The sequence below is a fragment of the Schistocerca serialis genome, chromosome 11 (assembly GCF_023864345.2).
Source record: "Schistocerca serialis cubense isolate TAMUIC-IGC-003099 chromosome 11, iqSchSeri2.2, whole genome shotgun sequence".
Taxonomy (NCBI): domain Eukaryota; kingdom Metazoa; phylum Arthropoda; class Insecta; order Orthoptera; family Acrididae; genus Schistocerca; species Schistocerca serialis.
In genome coordinates this window covers 142,710,735-142,734,112 of record NC_064648.1, presented here as the reverse complement: position 1 = coordinate 142,734,112, position 23,378 = coordinate 142,710,735, and the positions used below count along the sequence as shown (strand labels likewise).

Below are 23,378 nucleotides of genomic sequence, written 5' to 3'. Positions count from 1 at the left end.
GAAAAAAATAAAGTAACATGTTTGTGAAAGTACTTTTAGAGCTATGTAATCCAATTCTACGCTCACTGTGACACTGCTGTGGCCACTTGAGTACCTCTCAGAAAATTATGCCCGCACCGGAGTCGAGGGAACCAGCGGCTGTGAGACGGAAGCGCCGCAGCAGTATCTGTTGTCAACACACGGCCGCTGCCCATGCGTCGATTCGATTCATTGCTGCTCGCTGCCTCTCCGCACCATTTCTAGTCACTGCTGTGGATAACAATTACACTCCAGCCGTCAGCAGGTTGTTTCCCACAGAATGATCTTTTTATTGTCGTCAGTTTAAACATATGCCTGCACTACTTCGCCACTTCACGTGTTGTGTGTGCACTGTGTGTCAAGATACAGTGTTTTTCCCGGTCCTGTGGAGTTCAAAGAGCCAAAAGGGAAACCTTTCCTGAAAGGGACAGATTTAAAAAAAATATGGTTCATGTATTCAAAAGATCAAGAAAAAGCTACAACTGAACAGTTTTTGAACTCACAAGAAGCCTTCCAAAAAATTTCTCCGACCAACAACGTCAGACAGTGAGACTTAAGCGTGCTTAAAAGGCCATGTCGTTAACAGCAGCCTCTCATCGTGTGGTGCTTCAGATGCAAGTGAACACAAGCACTGGAACACGGACCTCCCGCTGTCCCACATGCGGGTAGGCCTACTGCTAGCAGTTGTGAAGCAGCCACGAGTTTGGACCCAGGCACTTGGCCTAATAGGTTAACATCCTCAATGATAAATGAAATTTTACATAAAGGCCCTAATAACATTGTAAGTTTTGAGTATCCTTTAAACGAGAATGAAAGAAAATTTTCAACTCATTTTTAATATAAGAAGTTTACCAAATTGAGAAAAACAATGATCGTAAATGGCTTATGTATTCGAAACCTACCGACTAAGTTCTTTGTTTTTATTGTAAACATATTCGATCTCCTTCAGACAAGCTATCAGGCGAAGGACTCTGTGGCTGGGTTCATTTAGGAAATCGGATTCAAGAGCATGAACAATAATTTAACAACATAAACAGTACAAGAAAGTGGATAGAATGCGAGGTAATTTGAAACAACAAAGTGGTGTTGATCATACTGACCTTGAACTACTGGAAAAAGAGAAAGAACATTAGCGTCAGGTTCTAATATGAATTATACTCACCATCAGGTACCTAGTTCAAAGCAATATTGCCTTAAAGGGAGGCAGCGACAAGCTCTATCAAGGAAATAATGGTAGTTTTCTTGGTTTCATCGAAATGACAGCAGGGTTTGCAGGAGCATTAGAGGTGGGTAAAGGCTCAAGTAAGTCATGACCATTTTCTTGGAAAAAAACGTTCAAAATGAACTCATAAATTTGCTTGCCAACAAAGTAATAAACAGTATTGTTAAATCTGTAATCGAAAGTAAATATTTTTCTGACATGCTTGATTGTACTCCTGATACATGCCACAAGGAACAAATGACACTGACTGTTAGGTCTGTAAGTTTATCAGAAGACGCAGCGACTGTAGAAGAACACTTCCTCGACTTCCTGAACGTCACTTCAACAACAGGAGAAAGTTTGACTGGAACCGTTTTGTCGGAACTAGATAAACTAGGACTCTATTCATGATTGCAGCAGCCAACGTTATCGATTATAAAAGGTTATCGAAGTGTTGTTCAAGCCAGAATATTAAGGTGCAAACCAAGAGCATTTTATACGCCATGTGACAGCCACAGTCTTGTGTTATCAGATCCGGCGAAATCTACTGCAAAAGCAGTCACATTTTCTGGTGTAATTTAAAGAATATACATTATTTTCAGTGCATCCACTCAGAGATGGGAAATCTTATTGCGCAGGGCGCCAACTTTAACAGTGAAGAATCTTTCAGATAGTCGATGTCAAAGTAGGGTGTAGAGTGTCAAAGCTGTTAAAGTGCCAGACGAGAGAAGTCAGAGACGCCCTTCCTGAGGTGAGCGACGCCGCTGTTGAATCGAAAACAAAGAGCGGAGCTCACTCGCTTGCTGTGGACGATTTGAAAAGCTTCGAGTTTATTGTAGGCGTTGTCGTATAGTACGGTCTTCTCTTTGCCATTAGCGCAACAATTAAGGCAGTTCAAGCAGCAGACGTTGACGTGAAAGTAGCAACTAAATCTCTCGAAAGTCTAATTGCGTTTATTGGGAATTTCCGCGAAGGAGTTTTCCTTAATGTGCAGTTAACAGCGAAAGAGATAACTAAAACTTCGCAGACTTGACCAAAATTTGGAGAAAGGAGAACTGGCAAGAAGGCGAAGCAATTTGATTATGAAGGTGACGATTTGGTTTGCAGAGCTCAACCTTCAGAGGAGAGATATATAATCGACTTTCTCTAACCTGTCGTTGACACAGTGTTAAAAAGTTTGGAAGAGAGGTTTCGCCAAATGGCTAAGTATTCCGGAGTACTCGACTTTTTGTTTTCTCTAGACAGTTTAAAATACATACAGGGCGAAGAATTGAAAATGCTGTCTACAAACCTTGAGAAAGAGCTAAGTGTAAACATAAATTGTGAATGTTCGAAAGACATTGTTGCTTCAGCTCTCTTGACAGAAATTAATGTGCTCAGAGAAATGGCGCCCTATGACGTGAAAACTCCTACGTTAATACTGAAATACTCGAATGACGCTGCAAACCCGTTGAACGGGATTTACATCGCCCACAGTATTTTGCCAGCCGTGCCAGGAACTGTCGCCTCCGCTGAAACAAACTTTCCACGTTCAGAGCTCGTCAAGAATTATTTCCGAAGCAGCATTTCGGCCATGTTGTCAATAGAACACGGCGTGGTTCCAAAGTTGAGTTCTGAAGATACTATTTATGAATTTGCTCTTCAAATAGTGAGGAAAAGATGTTTTGTGTATACCCTTTTTGTTTATAACCTACAATGTATCGTTATGTAAATTTATTATAACATAGAAGGTCATGGGGAAAAGTGAGGCATAAGATTTTTGTAAGAATTGTGCAGATGACGGGGATCGTGGCAATGCAGAGGCCAGCCGGAGCAAAAACGAGAGGTCATCGGCTACCTGCAGAAGAGAGCGTCAGCGCGCCACCTGACGTGAAGGGCGCGAGAGCATCCGGTCCTACAAGCTGACAGTCACCGGGCTCTATACCTGAGGGGTTTGGCGGCAGACAGCCCTCGCCGGGCCACAAGTGAAAGTGAGGCTGGTCGTTGACACTGACACGCGACCCACACGCGACAGCCAACTAGCTCTCTGGACGCGGCAGCCGTTTGGAGGGATTCCCTGCGGCAGACCACGTTGTCGTGAGTACACGAAGAAGATCACATATGGTGTCATAACCGGCGTCTCATGTGCCTCAGGACAGAAAGGGACGCTATATACTCACCTGTTTGGGTTCTTACAACTCACTAGCATTGGCCGATTTGCATACACAAAGCAGTATCGTGCCACACTAACAAATGTATGGTCTCATTTCTAACTTCTCCTCTCTATTAGAGAGCAGTTTTGGCAATCGTCGCTTCTAGTTCGATCCTGTATGGATGACCTCACACACTTGTGGAGTCACTCCACGTGCCATCATCCCTCGTCGAACTGCAATATGGGGAAACGTAAAGTACTGTCCAGCGAGAGAAGAGACCTAGACTAGTGATGTATCCCAACAAGTAGACCTCAGAGACAATTAATCGACGTGAGGAGGGCCTATCACTGTGTCTTCCTACCGTACTGCCGTGATCATATGCGTGGGTCTGACTACAATCTCAACAGCGTACTGCAGACGCTCCAGCACTCCCTATTGCTGTTGCAACAACGTAGCAACAACACCCGACGTTTAGCCCTATGTGATGTCAGTACTGTGGCCCCATCCCAAAAGTCCCCCTCCAATGCTCAAGACATGGAACCACGTGCATCAATGCATATGACTCAACATACCTCAGAGAAACTAATGAATTTGTGAAGTGCTTCGAACATTTCTAACAATGTGATTTAGTGCCTCATTCTCAGCACATTCGTGAACAGTGTGCAATGTGCACGCACAACTTAATGTCCCATGAACCTTGTTTTTTTTCTTAAATTTCTTTCTCAAGTGTTGTTTTTTGTAATGTATGTGATACCTTGTATGTGTTTGTTTCACACTGTGATTCTTATTACAAATTACTGTATTGTTCTCCACACCATGTTTTTTTTGTATCTTGTATTTATGGTTGTGTGTATGCAAACAGTGTGCCTGAAGTCCCCATAAACTGAAGCAGATACCACCACTGTCATTGTGAATGGACCATCAGTTCTGGGAACATTTTGTAAAGGTTATTCTTGCTGCAGGGAGACAGAATGAATCGGAGGTTGTAATTAGATTCTGAAAGCTCACAAAGAGATTGTTAACTTAAATAATATCATGTGTGAGTGAGTTCAGGTTAGTTTAATGATTAAAATTGTTGTAACATCTTGGGCATTTAATTGCGGAGCACTCCAACTCTGATTGTAAAGAATAAATTGCTCCATATTTGGCTCACATGTCCGGGCCATATTTAGAGAGTGAATGTCTGTGTGAATCGGTGTTTGGAAGGGGCTCCCTGGGTATAGATGTGTGATGTGAGTGTTAGTGTTCCATATTAAGAAGGTGATGTTGGCTCCATCATAAACAATCCTCCCTCTATGAGCTGCATTTTTCAGTTGCAGTGATTTTCTTTATAGAGTGCGGTATGTGCAGCCAGTTTGCGAGATTGTTCTTGGGCAATTGACTCACTACCTTGCTCCTAAGTGAGCCAACCGCTCACCAATTACAATCTATAATGGCGTAGGGGCTATGAGAGGTGGCATGAGCCCCCTCTCATATTTCTATCTTACGATTCTCCTCACTAATTGCATGCGCTGGAAAGTTGCTATTCCTTCACACGCGGACTTCCCACGCAGCGTCTCTCGTCACCCGGGTGGTCCAGTGACAGGCGGGCTCAGTCTGACTTTGAAAGGATAAGCCGACAGGTGTGAGGGGGTCGAGTGAATGCTTTCCAGACGCCGACATTGTCAAGAGGCACACCCACAGGGCCAGAAGTAGCGGCTGGGCTAGAGGTTCCGTTACTTCGCAGAAACTTAGCGAAAACACTTTCTGGCGGGCTACCAGCGAGGCGTGGGAATGACTTGTGTACCCAGGCAGCTGTGGCGAGAAAATTCCCGCGCTTTCTGCAAAATTGTAACTGTGATTGGCTTGCTCGGGGCATAGCTCTGTGACGTAGCAAGATCGGTGCAGAAATTGGCGCCAAGAATCTCCATTGGTGGAATGGTAGCGTTCCGGCAATGGAGTGGAATTTTCCGCCGGTTTTCGAGTTGCTGATTGGAACGTTTAACCACGGCCACTGTCGTGGGGGTGGGAATGTTCTGTGTTCGGTTTTATACGGGTGCTCTGGTGAGTAGTTGGCTCTCGCCTTTCGGTCGAGGACGTCGAAGCAACCAGCCAACGGCTCCGGTACGGCAGATCGTGTCCTGGGAGTCAAGAAGTCGGTTTGGTAATGTATGTCCGCAGCACCGGCAGATGGGGATTTTCCTAGGTGACAATCAGAGCTCAGCAGAGCGCGCCTGTTCGTCTTTTTCTAACTTTGTTCTGTCTTGGGTAGCAGCAATTAATGTTGGGTTGGCTATGTGTTTTCTCTAAGAATTGAGTTTTTAGGAATTGGCTGCACATATCACTTCGTCATAATCCTCACAATCTAGCTTAGGGACAACTTCACTTTCACAGCGTTTGTTTAAGTATCCAATTAGAGCCAATTTGATGTTAATGTTTCATGTGTTGTTGTTTATTATTTTGTGTTTAGTCTTAATAAATCATATTGTTATTTTGGACAGAACTTTCATTCTGTTAATAGGTAGAGCAACCACATCATTCCTCACTATGTTAATGAAACCTTCGCTTAATTAACTTATTTATCAAATTATATTATTGCAGGTGCCAAACTCTCTTCTACTCCACTGGCAGGGTTGATTAGAGTCAGTTCGCGTATTTTTTTTTATCCTTGTGCAACAGCAAAAGTTGGAGTTAGAATAGGGGGGGCTTAGAGCATCATGTACATATGTAGATTCTAGAAGAATTGAGTGTTAAATATACTGCTAGCCCCGGCACCTCGCAAGGTGTCAAGTGCGTTTTCACAACCATTTACTATTCGCGTGGGCTCATGAACTAACTACTCGAAATAATTTTCAGAGAATGCATTTAGCACAATTTCGGATGATATTTTATGCTTACCTCCGGAATTAAACTTTTTTTTTCGCCAATGTATGGAGGGTAAATTAGTCACCACCACCTGTTATCGTATGAGTCGGGTACGTGTTTGAAATCAAACTGAAGCTTTCTTTGAACCTTTCAGCAACTGTATCATCTGAACTGGGAGGTCGGTAAAAGGATCCAATTATTGTTTTATTCCGATTGCCAACAATGGCCCCTGCTCATACTAACTCACAGGAAGTATCTACTTCAAGTTCGAGACAAGTTAAACTACTTCTGACAGCAACAAACTCGCCACCGCCAACATTGTTTAGCCTGTCCTTTCGGAACACTGTTAGGTTCTTCGCAAAAATTTCGGCTGAGCTTATATTCGGCTTTAGCCAACTTTCAGTGCCTATAACGCTTTGAGAATCAGTGCTTTCTGTTAGCGCTTGGAGCTCTGGTACTTTCCCAACACAGCTACGACAATATACAACTGTTATACCAATGATTCCTGTACCTATGTTCTTCCTGTGTTGAGCCTGCACCCATTTTGGCTGAAGCCCTACTTCTGTTTTCGCGAGACCCTCTAACCAAAAAGCCGCCCAGTCCACAGCCCCTGCTACCCGTGTAGCCGCCTCTTGCGTATAGTTGACACCTGAGCTATTCAGCAGAACCCGAAACCCAACCACCCTTTGGCGCAAGTCGAGGAATCTGCAGCTAGCACGGTCGCAGAATCGTCTGAGCCTCTGATTCAGACCATCCATTTGGTTCTGTACCAGAGGTCCGCAATCGGTCCTGTCGACTATGCTGCAAATGGTCAGCTCTGCTTTCCTCTTGCAAGCAGTAGTGACAGCTTTTACCACTTCTGTTAGCCGCTTGCATCCAGAAAGAATCTCTTCTGATCCATAGTGACACACATCATTGGTACCGACATGAGCAACCACCTGCAGTTGGCTACACCCTGTGCTCTTCATGGCGTCCACGAGGACCCTTTCCACATCTGGAATGACGCCACCCGGTATGCACACGGAGTGCACATTGGTTTTCTTACCCTTCTTGTCAACCAAGTCCTAAGGGGCCCCATAACGCACCTAACGTTGGAGCTCCCAACTACCAATAATCCCACCCTTTGCGATTGCCCGTATCTTGCAGGGTGAGCCTCTGGAACAGGACAAGCGACAGCATCTGGCTCAGCGACAGTGTCAGCCATAGACAGCACCTGGAACCTGTTTGTCAGACAAACTGGGGGGGGGGGGGGGTCTTAGGTGCGGCAGCCTGGGAAGTCTTTCGCCGCCTGCTTCGTCCCGGGGCGACCTCCCACTCGACCACAGGTGAAGAGTCAGCCTCAGTGCGAGCAGTAACTGGGTTGGCCACTGGTGAGGACCAATCGGTGCCCATCCACTGCAGCCTCAAGCTGTGTAACCGAAGCCATCACAGCGTGAAGCTGAGACGAAGTGTCACCAACTCGGCTCGCATCTGCCCACAACAATCGCATTCCCTGTTCATACTAAAGACCAAGGAAACCTAAACTATGCAGATAAACGGACTATTGGCACATGCTGCGCAACTCTACTCTAGACCGTGATGGAAATCCGTGAACTGTGTCTAGTAATACACAGATATTCGAAAACCTAACTACCGAAGCACTTGATTAGGAACTTGTAATGTGTCACAAAATTGGTTTACTTTCCAACGCAAATGAAAACGTGACAACTGTGGCTATTAGAGATTAAATTTACACACAGAAACTCAAGAATCAGAACTATTAAAGCACACAGATGATGCAATAAATTCGCTCATGGTAAGGAACTCGTAAATGACACAAAAGCGGTTACATCCCTGTTGCTGCGTCTGTCTCGGTCGGCTACTGCTGCCTGACTCAGGTGTATCATAATTTTTACATGTAAATGTGACATCAAGGGTAGAGTTAAATGAGAAAATTATACCTTCAGCATCGTATAAGAAATGGATGATAAAGATGCATTAAAATTCTAGAGCAATCATCTCTTGGGGGATGATTCATAAACACTTCTTTCTCACAGCTGTACACCCTACTATCTAAGAATACTACCGATTCACAGTAAAATTAACTTGTGACTACATTTACACGTATGCAAATCGTTTTCATTTAGGGACACAAAATATTTTCGATCCTTGCTGATCAGTAGATAATCATTTAGTACATACTTTACATAACTACCTGCCTGTCTCCATTTCACAGGGTAAGTATAAATCTTATACATTTATAAATTACGCTTTGATCTAGAAATGGGTATAGAAACAATAACAGTTAATTCACCTTCAGTCATTAAAGAGTGTGTATTGATTAACTTACAGTAAGCGTATAAATTGTACAAGTTAACAGGGTAAGGCATAGTATACGCTGCATCTAGCCTTCGCTCAGTTGATAGTAGGAACTGTGAAAATTGCTCTGGATGTAGCAGTACACTACTCAAGCAATCATTTGAACTACTTTCTAAGGCTGTTCTTAAGTTAAGGGCATCAGTTCTAGAATTTGATAAACTATCAGTAATCCTTAACAAAATAATGTTTAAATCTAAGTGTGCATTTACAGTATTTAATCATTGGAATAGTTCTTGGATATTTGCGTTTATTTCATTACGAATTATGTGGAAATGTGAGATAAATTGGTTTACAATCTTTTCAATTAAAACTGTGAGGTTAGTAATGGTTCTTTGCATATTATTTAATACGATAATTTCATTAGAGAGGTTAGTTGAATCTGTACTGGACTGTCGTTCGAGGGCTAATATTTTGCCTTTATCTTCCAGTAGATCTCAACTAGTTAAAAGTACCTAATACAGTACGAAGGATACTCCCTCCAAATTCAAACCAGGTATGTTCACACCCAATTAAAGTTTTATGTGGCAAAAGATTTAAAAACCAGCATGTCTCTTGTTCATAATTAGCAAATGCAGACTCTACCTGCATTTTGATTGTGATCCAGTAGTTGTACCAAGATGTACCCATTTCCAAAGTTGTATCATTACCCTTAACAGAACGAATTAGATCAATTTGCTTCTTTACAGAAGTGAACTGTTGCTGGATTTCACTCATACTGTACTTGAGTACAAGTTTTGCATTACTTGTTGAAACTACCATGTCTGATAGTGGTTCAAACAAAACACTCGTACTCTGTGGTACTATTGCTACAGCAGTAGTAGAGTATGCTATCATAGCAGACATTAGAATAAAAATGAACATGCTTAATTAGTTCTAAATACCACAGTTAACAGTGAACATAAGATGAATGAGTTTCTCGTGGTGACCTGTGGAATAAAAGGTTTAGTTTCCTTGTGCACTCGTGCAATGGCTTCAATACTAAATATTCACAACAATAATTACGGTCGTATCGAAAGGCTCCATGGTGAGCTAAGAAAAGAGACGTATTCACCCGCGAGGCCGCGCTAGTTGCACCGCACGCTGCCGACGGCCATTGGCTTACTCTGCTGTGACGCACTGCAGCAGGACGCACGTCTACTGACCGAGCAAATTGTCAGCATTCCTAGATAGGTCAGCTGTCGAGTGCGTGTTACGTACCGTACGGCTGCTTGCAAACCCGTAGACCCTTCCAATTCGCATTTTAGCAAGTAATATTTTTCAGAATTTAGGTACAAATATTTCCTACAACTTATAAAGCATTCTTCTAATTTTTTTCTGTAACTTGCAATAGTCCATACTTATGTAGGAGACCTAAGTTCTATTGCAGAATAAACTAAATTATTGAAAAAATAACATTTTTACTAGGGAAAAAATTATAAAAGATTAAAATCTATGATGTAATATTTTTTTATCCTAGTAATATACATAATAGGTGAAATTAAATAGGTCTAGTACCTCAGCCATCATGTCATGCATAGCTGGTAAAAAGTTGGTCTCCTTCAAATGTATAACATTATGGCATTAAATGGCACCTCAAAATGAGGAAGCAATTTGGCAAAAAAATTGCATAATTTCCTTTTAATTTTTTTAATAGCCCTAAGAAGCTGTTTCAGAAATATTCAAAATACTTCTAATTTGTTTAGAAAGTGTGCCGGAAATTGGTGTTGATTTTTACATAACAATGAGCCAGAAAAGTACCCTGTATCCTTAAGGGTAGAGGGCACAAAATGTAGTGAAATAATATAGAGTAACTCAGTGCACTGATCTCAACTATCAACCCTCTCCAGCAAGAAATGTAAAAGTAATGAGATTTATGAAGGAAATTAGCAAGCAATGAGGCATTTAGTCTCCACAGGATAATGGCCGTCTCTTCCTAGAATAAGAAAATGGACAAGCTGAGAATCACAGGATAACAACGCGCACCAATACACCTCATTTACTGGTGCACAGAAAGTGCAACCGACTTGTTATGCTCTGGGCTAGGTTCAGATTTTCAGTCTACACTCTCCCTACAGATAATTAGAGCTAATACAGACACATCAAGAAGATATGAAAAAGATATATTAGAGGAGACACAGGACAGTTCACATGACATTTCAGGATAAATGTGACCACTCGAAAAACAGAACAATGAAAGAACAAATAAAATTTTCTCGGGAACACCATCCTCAATAAGGTCGTTTTATTACAAAAACTGGCACACGATAGTATCACACGAGAGAGATACCCCACTAATTCATTTATTCCTGCTTCCAACCAAGTCACACGCAACCATTCTTGATGTCGTGGCTCACGATAAGTTTCCAAAGTCATTTACTCTTTCATCAGCAGTACTACCTCGGGTATAGAATAACTATCGTTTGACAGGCACTCAGAGGGTGCATATTACTGTCCACGGCAGCACAATTGTCTGTTACAAAAAGGTCTGCTCGTACAAAAATCACAGTCGCGACAGTGTAACACAGTTACTGATCCAGTATGCAAGGGGCACGTCAAAATCATTATATACAGTCATGGGTCATCATTCAAATAAGTGAGGTCATACAGCCTAGCACATCTCTTCACCACAACATTTTACACGATGGCTGAGTTTAACATGAGCCGAAGGAATAAATCATTGTCATGTTTCAAAATACACAGATGTCCAGCATGACTAGATGTCGTAAGTTAGCTGTCATGGGTCAAGTGCGCTAATGAATTAATCGTGACCGATTATCCTCACTACGGGAGTCTCAAATGTCGCTGGCGTTGGATCCAATATATAAATGAGTTGATCATCACCAATGAACCCCCAGTATCTTGGTACGGATCATACTACACAGAGCCCAACAAGCCCTCCACCACATGAAAATTCTAGCACCAGGCGCCATGATCCTCGCCTAATAAGAAACAAATGTTTACAAGAGTGTCTGTACCATGTTTGTTGTCCTGAGTAATGTTCCAAACAGAATTAGTCTGTCATCACGGTAGATGCTCGGACAATGAAGGTGAAAGCATCCATCTAATGTCGTCTGTCATTGTAAAGCACGCGGCCACATTGAGTCCCTCGGAATAGACGTCAGCTGAATTTCTTCCTGCGACTGAGTTATGCCGTGCGGCGTGAGCGTGCGTTGTCGTGCAGTGCTGCAGTCGCCGCCATCGGGCCCTCGTGTCGTGACGTCCAGGTGGCGGCGTGGCTGAGTGGGCGTGGCGCCGCTGACAGCGGGGAGTTCTGCCCCCAGCTGGCTCTGCTGGGGGTGCCGCCCTCCACGAGGTCCCGGCTGCCCACCACCTTGAAGCGCTCGCCTCCACAGTGGGGCGGCTGCTGATCGGCTCCCCAGTGTCGCCTCCGCTGGCCCGCGTTGTCTCTCGACACAGCACACGAGAGAATCAGTGCAAGTATTTGGCATTAACAAACATACCTCTTGCCGCTTTCCTCCCACTCGGCACAGCCTCTTCTTACAATTAATTAGATCTATTATACGGAGTACCCTCACGCTAGTTGTTGTCCTCCAGTAGTCTTTCAAAAAATTGTGGACGATCTCTAAAATCCTAGTCTACACTGATGATAATAAATAGGCAGCAAAAATCAAGGAAACGTCTTAATACAACTCTGACAAATGAAATTGGCCTATTCAGCATAAAATTACAGCTATTAATGATTTAGTCTAAAACGATGCGAGTAAAAGACTGAATTTTTCTTTGTATAAGGAAGATAAGGAATCTGAGGTTTTGTTAGTTACTAGCCCTTCATTACACTGTCCTTCCTAAGATTGTAGCCGGCCGCTGTGGCCGAGCGGTTCTAGGCGCTTCATTCTGGAACCGTGGGACCACTACGCTCGCAGATTCGAATTCTGCCTCGAGCATGGATGTGTGTAATGTACTTAGGTTAGTTAGGTTTAAGTAGTTCTATGTTCTAGGGGACTGATGACCTCCGATGTTAAGTCCCATAGTGCTCAGAGCCTAAGATTATATATGAACGAAAGTCGCAGGCAGTTGCATTTCTTTAAAAAAAATTCCCACCAGTTCTGTGATAATTGCACACCATCTGGAGATCGAAATGAAGTGGCGTTACATTAGGCTTTGGCACACTGAAACATTACAGTTGCAAAAGTAATTTTGCGTCAGTCGTTTACACAAGAAAAACCCTTTCACCAGCCTGACCTATCCTCATCTTGTTACCCATCGCTGCTTTACCACTACCTGTTTGTAGTAGGCAGTCTGCACCCACACTCACAATTCTTCTCCGAATCTAATCTGAATAATTAGCCCTCAGTTCGCCATAAGGACATCTTTGGTCGCAACAAAAATCACTTACATATTCATATAGTAATCTGCCAACATAGAAATTCGCACACATATAAGTTTAAAAAAAAGTACACACAAAATCCACTGCGTCACAGAACCTGCTGCACATTTAAGGCTCAGGAATACCTTTAGGGTAAAATTAATCGCATTTACGTAACACTGCCACTTCATACTCCCTGGTCGCGACCATGGCTTTGGTCTTCACTACCGCCTTACTTCCATCAAGAACTGTATCCTTTTAATTAATCTCTTGCCGTTAGCTATACCTTGCCTTCAAATAAGTATCTCTCAGCTTCCAGGCTCCTCACTTTCATCACAGCATAAATCCACGTTCCTTATTCTCGCTGAACTTTGCGTCCGATTACGTATAAAGCTCTCCCTCGGCGCAATCACAGTGGCATATCCGCAATGCCTAAAACTGCAAATCTCCCTCAAATACGAATGAGCAACTCCTCATCAGCGCAACTACTTCTGCATCGCCTTTCCGATAATCTTCACTGTGTTGCACCGTATAGCTTACATACAGAACAAAAGGTTATATACAGGGTGTTACAAAAAGGTACGGCCAAACTTTCAGGAAACATTCCTCACACACAAAGAAAGAAAATATGTTATGTGGACATGTGTCCGGAAACGCTTAATTTCCATGTTAGAGCTCATTTTATTACTTCTCTTCAAATCACATTAATCATGGAATGGAAACACACAGCAACGGAACGTACCAGCGTGACTCAAACACTTTGTTACAGGAAATGTTCAAAATGTCCTCCGTTAGTGAGGATACATGCATCAACCTTCCCTCGCATGGAATCCCTGGTACGCTGATACAACCCTGGAGAGTGGCGTATTGTATCACAGCCGTCCACAATACGAGCACGAAGAGTCTCTACATTTGGTACAGGGGTTGCGTAGCAAGAGCTTTCAAATGCCCCCATAAAATGAAAGTCAAGAGGGCTGAGGTCAGGAGAGCGTGGACGCCATGGAATTGGTCCACCTCTACCAATCCATCGGTCACCGAATCTGTTGCTGAGAAGCGTACGAACACTTCGACTGAAATGTGCAGGAGCTCCATCGTGCATGAACCACATGTTGTGTCGTACTTGTAAAGGCGCATGTTCTAGCAGCACAGGTAGAGTATCGCGTATGAAATCATGGCGGGGAATCGAGGAAGTACAGTACATACTGACGAACCTAAAATGAGCTCTAACATGGAAAGTAAGCGTTTCCGGACACATGTCCACAAAACATATTTTCTTTCTTTGTGTGTGAGGAATGTTTCCTGAAAGTTTGGCCGTACCTTTTTGTAACACCATGTATACAGTTAACTTACATTACTTAGGCCATGCACCATCGTTAATAAACTTCATACAATGTGGCCACGAAGCCATAAATTTACCCTATCTGTTAGCTTCTGCTGCAACCGTTTACTCCTTCCCCAACAATGTTACGTGGTGAACTCGTTTTGATTTGCGGGACCAGGTAGTTTCGACGTCAATCGCGTTCGGATGATCGATGCGTTTGACCCTGTACTGTCCTTTTTTTTTGGTCATCAGTCTACTGACTGGTTTGATGCGGCCCGCCACGAATTCCTTTCCTGTGCTAACCTCTTCATCTCAGAGTAGCACTTGCAACCTACGTCCTCAATTATTTGCTTGACGTATTTCAATCTCTGTCTTCCTCTACAGTTTTTGCCCTCTACAGCTCCTTCTAGTACCATGGAAGTCATTCCCTCATGTCTTAGCACATGTCCTATCATCCTGTCCCTTCTCCTTATCAGTGTTTTCTACATATTCCTTTCCTCTCCGATTCTGCGTAGAACCTCCTCATTCCTTACCTTATCAGTCCACCTAATTTTCGACATTCGTCTATAGCACCACATCTCAAATGCTTCGATTCTCTTCTGTTCCTTAATAAATGTAAAATTTCTTTCATACATATCTGCCACCTTTGGATAGTCATTGGGCTTTGATAAGGACTTTATCGCCCGCTTTCAGATGCAAATTACGAATCTGGCCTTCCTGGTTGCGCTGCCTACGTAACGCCTCCCTTTTTATCCTGTCTATTGCTAGCTTGATTACTTCCCCATGCCTTGCTCTCCTAGTCGTCGGAACATCAATTCGGTTATTCTATTCATCGGGGAATGGTTCTTCAGCACGACTGTAGGGCTGAAGCCTGTAGTGCCATGGGGCACCTCGTTCATAATTTGCTGAAAGAAGATACAGGTCCCATTTACGGTGTTGGCTGTGACAATATACGTGGCAGAATTTTACCAATTCCTTAATGACTCTCTCTGCCGGACTTTATTGTGGATGCCAGAGTGTGACAAAAACAGGCTCAATCCTCCTCCTCTTTAGGGAAGTTGCCCACTCTTTCGAACGATATTGAGGCCGTTATCTGAGATAATCTTTCCGACTCTCCCAACACCTCGTATAAAGTGCCGAAGAAAAGCGGGCGCAACAGACTTGCCTGAGGCTCTCGTCAAGGGCGTGAAGGTAACGTACTATGAAACCAACTCAGTGGCTACGGGCACACACCTATATCCGTTCACAGATTTTGGCAATGGACCTAAGATATCCGTGGCCCCGATTTCTCTTAGCCTTGTGGGCACTATCTGAAACAAAGGCTCTAGAGTACTTGTTGTAGAGTGTTTCGCACGCTGACAAATCCTACAGGGGCCCAGAACTCTGCACTCTCTCCGATCCGTGCTGATGAAGTACGTCATCTCTTTCAGCTTCATACAGCATTTCCTTGCCCATAGGTGACCACAAGATAGGTCTGTGTACTACACAAGTTTATTCACAACTTCGTTAGGGATGCACGAGAGCTAACGGTCATTCTGCTCGTGTTGTCTATAGAACAGCACCTCATTTTTCATCACGTAATAGTTTCTCAACTGTACCTCGCCTATATTGTGGAGTCTTTCAATTAATATTTTGGAATTCTCGTCGTTTTATTGCTCTCTACTGATGTTGGTGAGTCTTGTCCTAACATAATTATCGAAGGGCACATTCCTGAGACACATTATGTCATACCTGTTCTCTTCGATTTCGACTTCACTCCCACGGACCAGTCCCACAGGACTGCAGGATAATGCGTCAGCTATTATGTTTTGGTTCCCTGGGATGTACGTGATACTGAATGTAATCTGCCAATAGCAGTTCTGTCTTATCACGGAAACACTGCAATATCGATGCTGCAAATGTCCTTATAACCACAGCCAACCTCTCGCTTAGGGGCATAGGCTCCATCACACAACACTGATTGATTACTCGATCACAAGTTTTCTGGCCATCCCCAAACGCCTAATCTTTTCATGTGCAAAACCCTTCCACCAGTGCCCGCCTCGCATTTCTGTCGACAACGAGCGTAATCCTGGTCGGCTAAAAGAGGAGCCACTAACGATTTAGTGGGCCTGGATAAGACTTTTGAACATCCCGTTACGTCTGACCTCATCATACTCTTCCAACTTATATTTTCACTGGCGTCCGTAAGGGATTCGTACTCTACATTAACCTCTTCGTTTCGCAATACGAAAACACCACCAAGTTCGTTTCATTGTCGATAGTTTGCTCAGCGGAGACCATGGTTCTGAAACGTATGAATCTTGGAACGTACTGCAGACGTTCGTTCCGGCTAGTAGAATCGATTAAGGTTTAACATGTAAACATGACTACAGAAGAGTAGTTTCCGAAATTTTGGTCATCCCAATGTTGTGTCCCGCGTGGACGCCGTCTGTGTCGCGCCGTTCGTCTTGACTGCTCAGTACAAATATGGAAACTCGCAGCAGGTATCCGATTCTGTTAGCCCACCTTGATGCAGGGCTAGAAGCAATATTCACCACATTTCAGTACAATCAAAACAGTTAATAAGTAGAATAGTGTTTGCCTCTGGTCAGGAGAAGGAGTAGGGGCTACTTGGTTCCATAGAGTATCGTCGTTGTGTCGTAGATATATATCGAACTAAGAAAGAGTAATCAATTTCACCGTATTCATGCTGCTCCGAAACATTACTTCAACATCATAGACGGTATAAATTTATTTCGTCTTTAATTTTAAACGCTTTGGCAACCGACCAACGGTGCTTGCTTTCACTAATACCTGTTCTGTGGGGCCTCACGTTGCCCTACAATAGCGTGACAGACACTCTTGTCCGACATTTCTGCGTCCACCATAGAGGACTTTTTGTAATCAATAAACGTATTTCACGTCTAATTCAGTAGTGCTTCGTTATAAGTGTCACATTTCCTTTTACGTAGTTACTGTCTACTGAATTTTAAAATTACTAATCGCTACCAACGTATTCCCGCCATTTTGCCGTTCTTAGCACTTTCTACCAAAGATTAAGTGTACTGGACTCGTGAGAATTCGAACAACAGAGTGTAATGCATCGTCTGGCATACACAGGGCGCGGAAAACCAATCTGACGAAGACAGTATCAAATGAAGGAATCTGAGTATAGAAAATACAGGTCGCAATTAAATCTTTAAACCACTATCCCAGCATGAAAACGGTGGTCAGTTTGAACATTTTCTATACATACTCATGTTAACTAAGTGGTGCCTCATTTTTCACTAATTTTGACCTTTTTGAGATATATCCAAACAAGAAACATGGACATGTGGGTGTCCTCATTCCTGAAGAAGTACTAGACGTGTTGGTGATGTTTTAAATTTATCTTGTTCCCATCGTGACGAGTGGTTAGTCCGAACGTTCTGTTTACGTATACATTTTATGTAAATTACCTATCATTTTGAACAAGGACCTCCGTATGTCAGATTTCAATTACGTTCCTGCACCGCTGAAAATATACATTTACGACTTTTAGTTGCCATACACAAATTGCTATGCTACATGCTGTCCTTCCGCCCTGCAATCTTGGTCAAATGGTTTCTCCACGCCCTGTATATCGGTGCTGGATGGCAAAACTCGCTCAAACAGCACTGTTTAAGTTATTCAGTTCATACGTTCGTTACACGTATGTCACTGAATGACACCCAGCCAGGTTGTCGCCCTTACGTTCCGCCACGTCTCTGGAAAGCCAGCGCGCGATCCACAAAATCACGAAACCGCACCAGATTCGCATAGTGACACTGTACTGATTGTAAGCACATTCAGACATTAATCGCAAATGCAGATCATAGTAATGTAGAAGCCGAGTTTATCTTTCCGTTAATTCTCCGTCTACTGCAGACCACAGAGCTCTGTCGCAGCATCAGCGGTCGATTGTTGCTGTTGGCGCCACAGAATGAAGGCAGTTACGTCCAGAGTTACTCCGGAGTAACTGGGATTCTGTTAAAGCAATGAAAACAAAGAAGTAACGGACGAGGCCACTAGGAATCAAACAGTACGTTTCTGTTAGTTTAATGCGGTGACAATTTTGAACGATGAGCTTTGTGATGCGATTGAGTTAACAGCAATTACACAAACCCAGGTTTTAAGTTGGGCCCTCCACAGACAAACTCACTAAAGTTATCGTCCTTGCCAAGTTTCATGTCACACGCAACTAAATTACACTATTTCTTATGAACTACGCACAACCGTGCCAGTAATTCATGACGAAGTTGACTATTTCTACTACCACTCTCGTATTTTTCTTAGGTAAGGAATGAGCAAAATGCTCACACGAGGCAGCAGTCTTGCGTCTGTCATGCAATCATCCAGGAAACAATTCCTCCAGCCACAGCAATTCCTTTTGCGACACAGGAATGATTTTACAATTACCTCTGCATTTAATTCATATTTAACTTTATAAACTGAACATTTAGTAAAAGGGCGAACCGAATTACGCACTGGATAGTGTGAATGAATGCTGCAATTTTGGCGGCAACAAAGAACAACGAGCACAAAATACTAAGACTCGGCTACAGATGTCTGCCACCATAGAGCCGCAGTGGCAGCTGAGACGTCCGTCAAGTCTCAATGCCGGCCACAGCGGCTGATGTCCGCTACAGACGTAGCGGCAGCCCAGACGGACGTGTGACGTCACATGGCACCCCTGTCTCCCTGGAGCACGCGCCTCGTGTCTCGCTGTATCTAATCATTTATTTCGCCTTATCGAGCATATCATCACATTCGAACACCAGTATATTTTGTGGGTATCAATATAATCAATTTAAACCATCTTTATAATACTATGTTACGACCAGAATGATTATTACCAATTTTACATTCAATTTTTGTCGGGTACTTATTCGTTAGTTCCTGTCTTTCCTCATTCTACGATGATGAGCCTACAAACCAATTAGATTTGGAAAGAGAACGATTATGTAGATTATTGTGGCTTATATCAGTTAATATCATTTTCTAGTGATCAATACGGTAGGTAGTTTCTGTTGGAACGAACGACGACTTTTGCGATTCGCTTTCCACGTCTGCAATCGAGTTTTAACGGCTATTTCACAGCAATAAAACGTTATCACTGCATGTTAACAAACCGGTGCTCGAAGCTCACAGTACGTATGAGAATGCCGACATGATAATTAAGAAGCGATAAATCTTTATAGTTCGCCCATTACTACTGCGAAATATTGCAGTGTTTTTATGTGGGGACAGGGTGTGTAAAGTAGTACACAATCGTATGCTGTCGAAAGGTGGAGGTGTTATAAAAGCAAGACACCACAAGTCATTAGTAGAAGTCAGTAGCATTTTTCATTGAAGGATACGACGCGTAATTTCGATTGGACAGAACTATACCTTTTCGGGTTTGCGTGTAGAAGACCTAACTCTAAATGCTGGTTTATATAGACTACATACAGTTAGCCATGCCCCACGCAGGTAATTTACAGTTTAAAAGTTTACTCGCTTACAACTTGGATAAACGTAAAGTTTGACTGGTGATTGTGCATTTGTTATGATTTTTTCCCCTTTTCATTTTCTCCATAAAACCGCCATCATTCGCGAGAATGTTATGAACTGCCGATATTGTGGAGCGCCAGCAGCAACAATCAGTCCCTGAAGCAGCGACAAAGCTCTGTGGGCCGCAGGAGACGGAGAATTAACGGAAAAATAAACCCAACCTTCTATATTTCTACGGTCTGCGATCGCGATTAAATGCGTTCAAAGTCAGTACCGTGTCCTTGTGAATCCGACGCTGCTTTTATGATTTTGTGGAACTCGTGCTGGCGGTCGAGTGGCGTGGAGTAGCATAGGCGGACGTCTCTTCTACAAGTCATTCAGTGACGTATGTGAAAAAAAGCAAACGTAAGCAGTGTTGTTGGAGCGATGTTTTGTCATCCGGCACCGTTACACATGACGTGCTGCCCGCAATCTCAGGAGCTCCGCACTCATTCCTCGATAAAATGAATGTGCTTAAAACGGTAGACCGAACGAGGTGATGCAACGGTTAGCACACTGGACTCGCATTCTGGAGGACCACGGTTAAAACCCGCATGCGGCCATCCTCATTTAGGTTTCCCGTATTTCCCTGCATCGCTTCAGCTCAATGCCGAGATGGTTTCTTTGAAAGGGCACTGCCGACTTCCTTCCCCGTCCTACCCTAATGCGATGCCCTGGCTGTTTGGTTCCCTCCCCCGTCAAACTAACTAAAACGGTAAACAAGGTGACGATGTCTGCGACGCTGCTTCCACCATGCTTGAAACGTCATCAGGTCTCGGAGATCCTTTGTAGCTCCTCGACGCTAAAAGACAACAGCCGGCGTGGCGGTAGAAGTCGCCGCCGCACATTGTCATCTCTGCGGCCTGTCTTTTCACGGAACTGATGTCGCTTGGTTGTACCTGAATATAAATAACGTAATTAATTTTGCCTAAAACACTGCAGCGAATATTTACATTTATTACTGTTTTCTCGCATTGTCGCCCTAAACATATTCAAGTTTCGTAATATCGTCACTGTTTCCCCATGTGTTTTTTTGGCCCTCGGCAAGCAAATGCACCATTAGCAGTGCAGAAAACTCACCGCCGTCAAACCAGCATCTGAGACGAATTTGCTAGCCTAGAAAGTTTGCAAGTGTTCTGGAACCGACAGAGCTTTGGTCTATTATTGGCCACACTAAGACAATACATTCAGCACCCGAGCAGCTCCGTCGTTGTAGGAAGTTAAGGAATTTCGAGGGCTTACTTTTCGTCTGGCTCTAGCTTCGATACGCTCTAAAAGCATCTCAGCCGTTTGTATGTAATCGTTTCCAACTCTGTCGCTTACATATAATTATTCTGGCCTTACTCGTTTTCTTGGAGCTGACTGCTTGATACGTTGTCCTTATTATGGCATTTTCCATTCCGACGTGAAAAGAAAAAGTTTTTATTATTTTCTCTCGTACTATCAAGAGTTTAGTGAGTATCTGTGCAGTTTATTTTTATTTTATTTATTTATTTATTTTTATAGTACTTCATTAACTAAAGGCAACGGCAGGCGTCTCTTGCTGATACCCTATGGTGACGTCCTAACATCCAGACTCGCGTCTCATTCATTACGAACAGCTCTGCACTGCCACATATGCTAGCCCTGGAATCGAGTGAGCAGGGCCTTTTAGCTTCTCACGAGAATATTACATTAAGTACACTGAAAAGATCACGCTTTTCTGGACAGAATATTTTTATCCCCATTTAATACGACTCTTTTTGTTAGTATAGATACAAACACACTTTGAAAGCGTGTAAATGGTAGATACCTGTCCGATCGTGTTTAACTCACCTGGCTACAAACGCAAAACATATACTCCTCATGGCTTTGTGTTCGCCTCGGCTAACGGATCACGTGATCTCTGTTGGCCACATACTGGTATTATTCCTGTAGCGTCGTACATCTCGAAATTCTACCGTAGTCGGTTTCACATTCTTGCTATATATCAAAAAAACCCCGCAATTTTTTTGATGACCACGAAAACCAAAGCTGTCATTTATATTTCCTCTTATTAGACGTGCTATGCTTCGTGTTTCAACAGTCGGCATCGCAAAGCTGTACCACACATTGGCGAGATTTGTATATCTACATACTCTCCTGACGACATTGCCCAATATGGGACAAACACATCTGTGGTGCATTTGCGATGATAAAATTGTTCTCTAGTATTCGAATCTCCGATTTCCCAGTAATTTACTAACGTAGGGAAGCGTACCTGGTACTCAGTCCGTTTCTGTGAACGTCAAACAGAAGGACTGCTACTACGTAGTACGTAGGGCAGTATTTGCAAGCCGATCTGCCAATAGAATTTCTGTCTTATCACGCAAACTCTGCTATATCGATCCTGGAAATGTGCTTATAGCCACAGCCAGCCTCTCGCATAGTGGCGAGGGCCACGGCAAACAGTGGCCGGTGACAAGACACCCCCTGAACACGGCTGTGTGTTCATTCTCTGACAAGTTTTGTCGCAATGTCTAAACGCCTGATATTTTTTGGTGAGATGTGTTTGCAGCAGTGCCCATCTTCCACTTCTTTCCACAACAATCGTAATCCTGATCGCTTAACAAATCTGCTATGAACGCTTCAATGGCCGTGCACGAGACTTTGAACATTCTTCTACTTCCAATCTTCTCTCCACATCATGATTTCAGTGGCGTCTGTCAGGAATCCGTACTCTCCACTGTTTGTTAATGTCTCCTCTTATCTTACACAAAGACTGATGAGTTCTCTTCGTCAAGGACAGCTGCATTGCAGAGACCATGCGTGTACAATTTATGAAGCTCGGGACATCGACGTTTGTTGACCCTAGCAAAGCCGATTAATGTTTAACATATAACCACATGATTAGAAAAAAACGGTTTCCGAAATTTTCCTCATCTGAATGTTGTGTTCCGTGTTGTCCTCGCCTCTGTAGTTCCGTTCATCTCGACTGCTCAGTACCAACAATGGAAACTTGCAACAGGTATCAGATACCCATATGGAGGACTTCAGGCAAAATTCACCACATTTCAGTCAAAAGTGTAGGTAAATAGAACAAATGAGGGCAACTGGGATCCGTAGGTTACTGTGTCGCAGGTATACATCGAGGTACAGAGAGCAGTCGATATCACACTATTCGTCGCTCTCTGAGTCATCACTTCCACATCACAGACGCCATAAAATTATTTCGTCTCTACTCACGATGATAGGAGCAATGCGACCGACGCCATTAAAAGTTGTGTTTCATTGTCAGTGCATTGGGAACTGATCAATGGTGCATTGTCTCTCGTTTCATTAATGCCGATGCTGTAGCGGCTCATATGTCGCCCCATAATAATGTGACAGACGCTTTTGTCACGACATTTATACATTTACTACTTCGGTCGAGGACTTTTTGTAATCAAGAAACGTATTTTACAACATACGTAGTAACACCTTGGTTAAACGTATCGCATTTTCTTTCACGTACTTACCGTCTACTTAATTTTAAAGTTGTACGTTGCTACCAACGCATTCCGTCATTTTGCCGTTTCGAGCACTTTCTATGGACTCTTGAGAATTCGATTATCATTATGTCATTTGCTACGACATACTTACGTTAATTAAGTGGTGACTAATTTTTTGGCTCATTTTTCATTTACTTTAATCTTTTTAAGACACCTT

General features: G+C 43.2%; 1 protein-coding gene across 1 annotated transcript in view; it reads right to left on the bottom strand.

Annotated features, from left to right (window-relative positions):
- Nucleotides 1-23,378, bottom strand: part of LOC126427277 (ankyrin-3-like) — a 619,134-nt gene that overhangs the window by 80,321 nt on the left and 515,435 nt on the right. The gene's annotated exons all lie outside the window — the stretch shown is intronic.